This window comes from Dipodomys merriami, unplaced genomic scaffold, assembly GCF_024711535.1.
Source record: "Dipodomys merriami isolate MVZ:Mamm:240054 unplaced genomic scaffold, mDipMer1.0.p SCAF_3661, whole genome shotgun sequence".
NCBI classification, from domain to species: Eukaryota; Metazoa; Chordata; class Mammalia; order Rodentia; family Heteromyidae; genus Dipodomys; species Dipodomys merriami.
The window spans coordinates 1-8,912 of record NW_027205228.1 but is presented as its reverse complement, the minus strand read 5'-3'; the positions used below and the strand labels follow the sequence as shown (position 1 = coordinate 8,912).

Genomic DNA, 8,912 nt, shown 5'->3' with positions numbered 1-8,912 from the left:
AAGAAATGCTCAACCTCCCTAGCCATAAAAGAAATCCAAATCAAAACAACATTGAGATACCACCTCACCACAGTTACAATGGCTATAAGAACTCTAACAACAACAGATGCTGGAGGGGATGTGGACAGAAGGGAACCTTACTTGATTGTTAGTGGAAGTGTAAACATGTTCAACCACTTTGGAAAGCAGTATGGAGGTTCCTGAAAAGACTTCACATAGAACTCCCCTATGACCCAGCAACCCCACTTTTACAAACAAGAGCTTATCTTAAGCCTTGCTAACTATTTACTCCACCTCTCGATCCCCACCACCTGCCTAACTAGGGCTTGAACTTATGACCTGAGTGCTGTCCCTCAGCTTACTCATTCAAGGATAACACTCTACCCCTTGGCCCACAGCTCCAATTCAAGCTTTCTGTGGTTAATTAGATATGAGTCTCATAGATTTTCCTGCTCAGTCTGGTGTCATACATGTCATATCTTAGCCTCCTGAGTATCTAAGATTGCAGGCATGAGCCACTGCCACCCAGTTACAAAGTCCTATTCATGACAGTGCCCATATAGAGATGTTGTTTAAACAACCGCAGATGGGAGCCGTTAAGTCTGAAACTTCAGGTGTTCATTGGGAATGATCCCTCATGCAGTGGACATGGGGATCTGGCCCTACTCATTGCCTCAAATCCCAGACCCAATGGGCAGCAAGAGGCTTGGGAGTTTACCACTGAAGTCACAAGTGTCTGTGTGAGAAGCCCTATGTGTTCCTGGCTTGTGCAGTTCCTGAGGTGTGAAGGGGAAGTAGACCCAGAATGTGGAAAGGAGTTAAACATGCTGTGGCCAGGCATGTGATCCTGGGATGGACACAGGGTCAGTAAGTCCAGTGGACACAACCTGAATGTCCTTAGCATGGCTGTTGGGCACGGTCTATGGTACCAAACTGTCAGCTGACAGCACTGTCCCCTCAGAAGTGTGGCCCAAGGAACACAACTCAGGAAGAGTAGGGATGGAATGGAGCTATTCCCAGGATGCCAGATGGTGTCTTGGAGGCTGAGGTATGTCCATGAATCATGGGTGGCCACTCAGCTGCACACAGGCATGCCCTAGCAAAGCACTTGCCACTATCCCTCCCACCATTGTTACTCCTCTTTTCCTTTCCCAATTGAAGGTGTTATACCCAAGTCCTAGAGATCCTCCAACAACCACTGAGAGACCAGGCAACCCGAACTGCAAAATGCAAGGTTTATTCAACAAGCCAAGGCTTGGGCCTCGTCCCATACCCGCAGAAGGCAAAAAACACAAAATTACAGCAATGCTATGGTTTAGGGACAAGTTCGATTGTGATCGGTCAGGGACCAGGTGTCTGCTTGAACCATCAAGGCAGACAACTCTTGTGGTTAATCTTCTGCTGACTGGGTCGCGAAACCATCTTGTTCTTGGGTGTTCTGCAATCTTTAAAAAACAGTTCTCAAAAATTTTGCACAAACATGTTATTATTCAGCTCATTTTTGCAACCTTTGCAACATTAACTCAGAACAGGAATTAGAGACTGACACAAGTCAACTTTAGAAGCTGTCACAATATGGCTTTAGTTTGGTTCTTACATTCCCCCCTTGAGTTTTGGCACAGTTATCAATCTTGATGACATTACATCTCAGTTTCAACATCAGATGTGTTTACAGGAGTATAGGTGTGTTGTACCATTAATTGTATTGTAACAATCTGTTTAGCAAGCAAGGCCCAACAGTAAGCAATAGCAGTAATATAAGCAAGGGTCCAATTAATGTAGAAATTAAGGTAGTTAACTAAGGAGAAAAATTAAACCATGATTCAAACGATCCTTGTCCAGCCTCTTACTTTTTCTTTCATTCTTCTAATCCTTCCCTAACTTTTGCCATGTTATTTTTTACTACCCCTGAGTGATTTACATAAAAACAGCATTCTTCTCCTAATGCAACTCATAGTCCACCTTGTTGTAAAAATAGTAAGTCTAGTCCTCTTCTATTCTGTAAGGCCACCTCTGTTAAAGAGGTTAAAGAATCTTGCAAGTGGGAAATTGAGCTTTCTATTCTTTTAATCTCATCTACTGATTCCCTCATGGCTGAATAATGCTGTTCCTGTCTTGTTAAAGCCGCTATTCCTGATCCTAACCCTCCAATGCTTGCACCTAACAGCAGGCTAATTGTAATAGCTGTGAAAGGCTCTCATTTATATCTATCTTTCTTAAATTTTGGAGCTTCATATAAACCTAAAAATTCCTCATTACTATGGTAAAAAAAAAGTCTTGGTAACAATCTTATCATCACACAATATTCCCCTGCATTCATTATAACTTATATGCACACAACTAGTTAGTCCAGATTGATTATACACCCACCATGTATTGCTAGGAGGGATCAAATATTTCATCTGTTCATTCCCCTTCTCAGGCTGTTTTATGATTTTGTTGGTTATCCAGTTCATATCCTGAGGTACTTCACCTATGCAGATCCCTTGACCTGTAACTCAGCCCATTGTTAATCCAACTTGACTAGTCCATCTGCACTCATTTTGGTTCACAGACCTCGTTACATTACCTACCACTGCTATCCCCTCATAATAAGGTGGAACAGTGTCATAGCATAGCCAACAAGAGTTAGTTAATTCTGAGGTAGAGGCATTTAATAATGCAAAGGAACCTATAACCAATTCTATTCGTGGATTTTTAGGCAATGCTAGTACTAGGTCCACTGGTTCTACTTTTCTGGGGGTGGCTGCCCTACTAATGTAGTGTGTTACTCTGTAACTATAGGGTAGTTACGTTTTCAGGTTGGGGTGGTGCAGGTGGGGCTTTCTCAGGCCGAATAGGCTGAATAACCTGGTTAGGGCCCACTGGGGCGATTCTAATGACTTCTTGTCTAAGGTTTATTCTGAAAATTAATCATGGTCATAATCATCCTTATGTAGCCTCAGTCCCCATGTCCTTCCTTGGGCCCAACCAAAATTGTTTCCCTTTCTCAGTAAACGTAATAGTTAGAGGATTACACCGGAATTCTTTGCACGGTCCATCTAGAATTGCTCCACAATTTTTTTCACCCTGATAGGTCCATTTTCTAGCCATAGTAATAAGGTCCCAGTTAGAGGACGGCTTCCAATGTCCATCTCCTGTGGTTTCACAACCCCATTCTTTGCAAAAATAGTCTTGTTCATAACCACACCTTTTTGCAAGATCTGGGCTCCTCCCATCCCTAGGACAGACATAGATAGGCCATCTCCCTAAGTAATATCTTCTGGCTGGGGTTGCACATCCTCCTGGCCTGTTGTCTAGTCCATGTGAGTTACAATGTCTTTTTGTTGCTGTACGAGTTGTTTGGCCATTGCATTCAGGCAGTTTGCTAGGGTCATAATGGTAGGGAATATCCCAACTCCCAATTGCTAAATCACATAAGTCTATTGTTAAGTCTGGCCACCAGGTATTAAGTGGGGCTTCTGTTGTTGCCACAGGGATAGGTTTGCCCATTTAGGATTCACCAGCCAACATAGTTGGTAAGGGGCAGAAGGGTTAATTCCCTTTACCACAGTGCTTATCAATAGTAGAATCAGTCCTTGGACAATCTTCTGATCTTCAATTTTAGTGGGTTGCTTGGGTGAGGCACACCCTCCATGCTGACACTGAAGATGCTGCTGGTCCTCCTCCTCAGGATTGAAGGGATCAGCTGGCTTGGCATGGGTGTGGTGGATCCATGCAGTTACTCCGTCCACCTTTAAAGCTGTAGGAGTGGTCAGAATCACCATGTATGGCCCTTTCCACCTGGGCTCCAGTGTCCTTGGGTGATGCCTTCTGACCAGGACTCAGTCCCCAGGCCTGAAAGAGTGAGGAGTGGGTATAGAAGCAGATTCATAAATGGCTTTTATCTTAGGACAGATTTCTCCTTGCACCTTCTGCAAGGACGGAACAGTGGTTATTAAGTCTCCATTACCTAGCTCAGCCAATAATTCTGATTGGAGACTAAGGATCATTGGAGGTGGATTGCCAATCATGATCTCAAAGGGAGTCAATCCTAACTGGTAAGGAGAGTTCCTAACTCTGAACAGGGCCAAGGGAGGAAGGGTCACCCAGTCTGCGCCAGTCTCCAAGGCTAATTTAGTCAAGGTCTCTTTTAGTGTCCGATTCATTCTTTCAACCTGTCCTGAACTCTGGGGTCTATAAGCACAGTGCAATTTCCAATCTGTCCCCAGTGCAGTGGCTATTCCCTGACTTACCTTGGATACAAAGGCTGTTCCATTGTCCGACCGTATTACTGCAGGAAACCCATATCTTGGGAGAATTTCCTCTACAATCTTCTTGGTCACTATTCCCGCAGTCTCTTGCTTGGTTCGGAAAGCCTCAGTCCATCCTGAAAAGATGTCTACAAACACTAGTAAATACTTATAACCAAACTTTCCTTTCTTAAGTTCAGTGAAAGCCACTTCCCTGGCCTAGTCACCCTTATTCGGCTTCCATTAACTTCCTCTCCCCTTCTGGCATTAGTTAGCTGACATGCTCTACATTTTTTAACAATGTCTTCTATTAGTCCATTTCCTTCTCTTATCTTGATTTTCGAGCCTCTTAGCAAGTCCTGCATCCTCCTGGTTCCCATGTGTGAGGCATGGAGAATTCTTTTTAACATCTGTAGTCCTAGAACTCGGAGAATTAAAAATTTTGCGTGAGCTAGGTGCCACCATCCATCTAGTTTTGGGGCCATAGGAAGGAAGTTTTGATGCCCATTCCTCTGCCTTTACTGGTAGCATTCTAGGTCCAGGATGTATGTGTCTGGCCACCAAGGTGATTAATTTTCCAGCTGCTGCTTGTCTAGCAGTCTGATCGGCCAATCTGTTGCCTTTCGCTGTGTTGGTGTCCCCTTTTTGATGCCCTGGACAGTGCATGATGGCCAGCTGTACTGGCTCCCACACAACTCTAAGCAGTCCCAAAAATCTCTTCCTTATTTTTAATAGATTTTCCCTCTGCTTTTAGCAGGCCTCTTTCTTGATATATAGTTCCCTGTATATGGGTTGTTGCAAAAGCATACCGACTGTCTGTGTAGACATTCATTCTTTTCCGTCCAGCCACGTTTAAGGCTTTTGTTAATGCTACTAGCTCCACTCACTGGGCTGAGGTCCCTCTGGGCAATGCTTCGGCCCATACTGCCTGATCTTCCGTGGTCACTGCAGCTCCCGCATATCTGTGTCCATCCCTGATGAAACTGCTTCCATCGGTGTACCGGGTCAGGTCAGGATTCTGCAGTGGTTGGTCTTGTAGGTCTGCTCTGGTCCCATGGACATGAGCTAGTATTTCCTCACATTGATGTAGCGGCTGCTCGTAGTCAGGATCTTGCAGTAGAGTAGCTGGGTTGAGGGAAGTTGGCATGCAAAAGGTTAAGTGTCCTGAGTTGAGCAGGAAAGCCTGATAATGGGTCATCGTCTCATTGCTTACCCATCTATCAGGTGGTTGCTTAAGAACTCCTTCCAGAGCATGGGGAGTGGCCACAGTCAGGGGCTGTCCCAGCGTTATTTTTGTGGCATCTTTAACCAGGAGAGCCACTGCTGTTATTATTCTTAAGCATGGTGGCCATCCAGTTGCCACAGTGTCCAGCCTTTTTGATAAATAGGATACAGGCCTTTTCCATGGTCCCAGCTTCTGGGTTAGCACTCCCTTAGCCACTCCCTCCTTTTCATCCACAAAAAAGGGTAAAAGGTTTATATACATCTGGCAAGGCCAATGCTAGGGCCTGCAAGAGGAGTCGTTTCCGAAGTTCAAAGGCCTGCTGTTGTGCATCAATCCAAATAAAGTTATTTTCTTTTAGTTTTGTGGCCTCATACAGGGGATGGGCTATTTCTGCAAAGCCTGGTATCCAGTCTGCAGAATCCTGCAGTCCCCAGAAACTCCCTCACTTGCTTTGGAGTTTTTGGAGAGGGTATCTTTAACACAGTCTCTTTCCTTGCCTCAGTCAGCCACCTCTGCCCATCTCTGAGGATATATCCCAAATACTGTATTTCTGGTTTACAAAGCTGGGCTTTCTTAGCCGATGCCCGATACCCCAGCCCTTCCAGAGTTTGTAACAGATTGGCAGTTCCTTCTCTGCATTCTAATTTGGTCTTAGTGGCTATCAGTAGATCATCAACATACTGCAACAGACTCACCCCTGGGTTCCTTTCCCGATACTCATGTAGGTTTTCATGAAGTGCTTCATCAGAGTAGGGAAATTTTTGAATCCCTGGGGAAGTCTAGTCCAGATTAGCTGTCCACTGATGCCTCCCTCAGGATCATACCACTCAAATGCAAACAATACCTGTCTTTTCAGGGCCAGGGGAAGGCTGAAAAAGGCATCTTTTAAGTCCAGGACTGAATACCATTTCCTATCCAGAGGTAAGGAACTCAGCAAAGTATAAGGATTTGGCACAGTTGAATGAATGTCCATTACTCTTTTATTTACTTCTCTCATGTCCTGAACTGGCCTATAATTGGAGCTGTTGGGCTTCTGAACGCGCAGTAAAGGTGTGTTTCTGGCTGATTGCGTCTGTATGACTCCTTTTATCAACCTGCGTATATGTGGAATTATGACTTTTCAGGCATCAATGGACATAGGATACTGCTTTATTTAAACTGGGTCTGCTCCTGATTTCAGCACTTTGGGGGACTCTGTATGACATCTGGATAAGGACTAAATCTAGAACTCATTTGAGCAAATCTGTTCTGATTCTGGAGGTGTCCAGAGGTCAGACTACAGATGAATGCCCACCATTATGAATATTATCCATGTTGACCCCATTATCATTGGACTGCAAATATAATATCCAGTGCCTCAGGCAAATGGAAATCTCTTGGAGGAGTGGTCAGTTGGAGCCTCCTATTTTCCCCCAAACACTCATCATTTTGGTCATCCCAACATGTGAGAATAAATGTGCTCATTTATTCTACAATTCGATCTGAAATAGCTATTACCTGCCAGGATCCAGACTCCATTCCCGTATCCTCCTCCTTGCCTCCATGACATGAATCTCTTCTTGTGTAAAACTGCCTCTCTGTGCCTGTATGGAAATTGGAGATTGTAAGGGTTTATGTATAAAACTTAAAGGGGTGAAAGGATCCAAGAGTTGGCATATAAAACACAATTGTTAGGCATCAGTGGCTAACATCTGTAATCCTAGCTATGCAGGAGGCAGAGATATTGAGGGTCATGGTTCAAAGCCAGTCTAAGCCAAAAATTAGAGAGAATCTTATCTCCAATGCACCAACACAAAGATAGAAGTAGAGGTCTGCCTTAAGTGGTAGAACACCAGCTTTGAGCAAAAGAGCTAAAGGACAGTAAGCAGACCCTGAGATCAAGCTCCAGGATCAGCAAAAAAAAGGTTGAAAAATTTCATAATAAAAAATACTTGGGGGAAAAAAGAAGAAAAACCATTCCACACGTCTTCCCTAACTTAGGGGAGTTGTGCCCCAAACCATGCTGACAATTGATTCTGAAGCATGAATAAAAACAAGAACTCAGAGTAGATAAGGAAACCTGAGGTTGCTGAGACTCTAGCATTTCTTTCCTTCTGTCTTATTTTTTTTGTCATCGTGGGGTTTCAACTCTGAACCTGGGTGCTGTCCCTCAGCTTTTCAGCTCAAGGCAAGCGCTCTACCACTTGAGCCACAGCACCACTTCTGGTTTTCTGAGTAGTTTATTGGAGATAAGAGTCTCAAGGACTTTCCTGCCTGGGCTGGCTTTGAACTGAGATCCTCAGATCTCAGCCACCTGAGTAGCTAGGATTACAGGTGTGAACCACCAGCGCTGGGCTTCGCATTTTTTTCTAATTGGAATACCAAAGCAGAGATAGCCACATTTTCTAGCAAGATATGAGAAATTGTTTTCTGCAGAACCCAAACATCTCACAGAGAAAAGACTTCAAGAAGAAAATACCCCTCAGAATTCTCCTAAGTCAGCCCAACCAATCATCATAAAATGCAAACATACATGCACACAAAAAGGTCTGGATGAACCCTGTCATTGGTACCCATGCTTAAATGAAAGCAGACAACCAAAGAAGATTGATGTAAGAGAAAAGAACGACAACAGAAAAAGAGAAGATAGGAAACATACTTTGGAGGTGTCAGAGGTGAGAGGAGAGAGGAACAAATGCTATTCAGGAAGATGAAAAACTGAAAGAGAAAAACAAAATCTGTCCTTAGCCTGTGAGAGAGAGCAGCCAGAGACACTGAATCCATAAAGTTAAAATATGATTCTATTAAAAGAGTCATAACAAAGCTGAAAGAACTCTTGGAAAATAAGGATGTGATTGGAGAAATAAAAACCTAAGGATCATAAGACAGAGTAGAAGATAATCTATCAAATATAAATACATAAAAGACTAAACAATGGATAACAAGGAAGAAAATACTAGAAACACAGATAATCCATCCAGAAATTCCAGCACCTGTGTAACAGGAAGTCTGATACAGAAATGAGGGAAGAATAGAAAGGCAGTAATCACAGAATATTTTCTAATTCTTTCCTATAAGGAAATAACCTGAGTTTCCACAGTGAGAGGCTCAGCACAAGCTGAGCTATAATTACAAGCTCACGCCTGTAATCCTAGGTACTCAGGAGGCTGAGATCTGAGGATCATTGTTCAAAGCCAACCTAGTCAGCAAAGTCCCTGTCAGCCTCTTATCTCTAAAACTCAAAAACCCAGAAGTGGTGCTGTGGCTCAAGTGGTAGAGCACTAGCTGTGAGCACAAAAAGGTTCTGGGACAGTGTCCAGGCCCTGAGCTCAAGCCCCACAACAGACAACAACAAAAACAAAGATCAGTACAGGATAAAACAGGCTTAAGTCAAGGCTAGTGCTCAACAATCAATGATCAAAGAAATTTCTCATTTCTCCAGATGAAGAACAAAAGATACAAATGTTGTTTTTGGT

At 43.6% G+C, this 8,912-nt stretch overlaps 1 long non-coding RNA gene across 1 annotated transcript; it reads right to left on the bottom strand.

Annotated features, from left to right (window-relative positions):
- Positions 1-1,218: 1,218 nt before the first annotated feature.
- LOC138804472 (uncharacterized) lies at positions 1,219-4,550 on the bottom strand. The gene is made up of 2 exons (XR_011365272.1): positions 4,236-4,550; positions 1,219-3,837 (listed from the first exon to the last, which is right to left on the bottom strand). It is a non-coding gene; the product is annotated as an uncharacterized lncRNA (long non-coding RNA).
- Between the last annotated feature and the right edge of the window lie 4,362 nt (positions 4,551-8,912).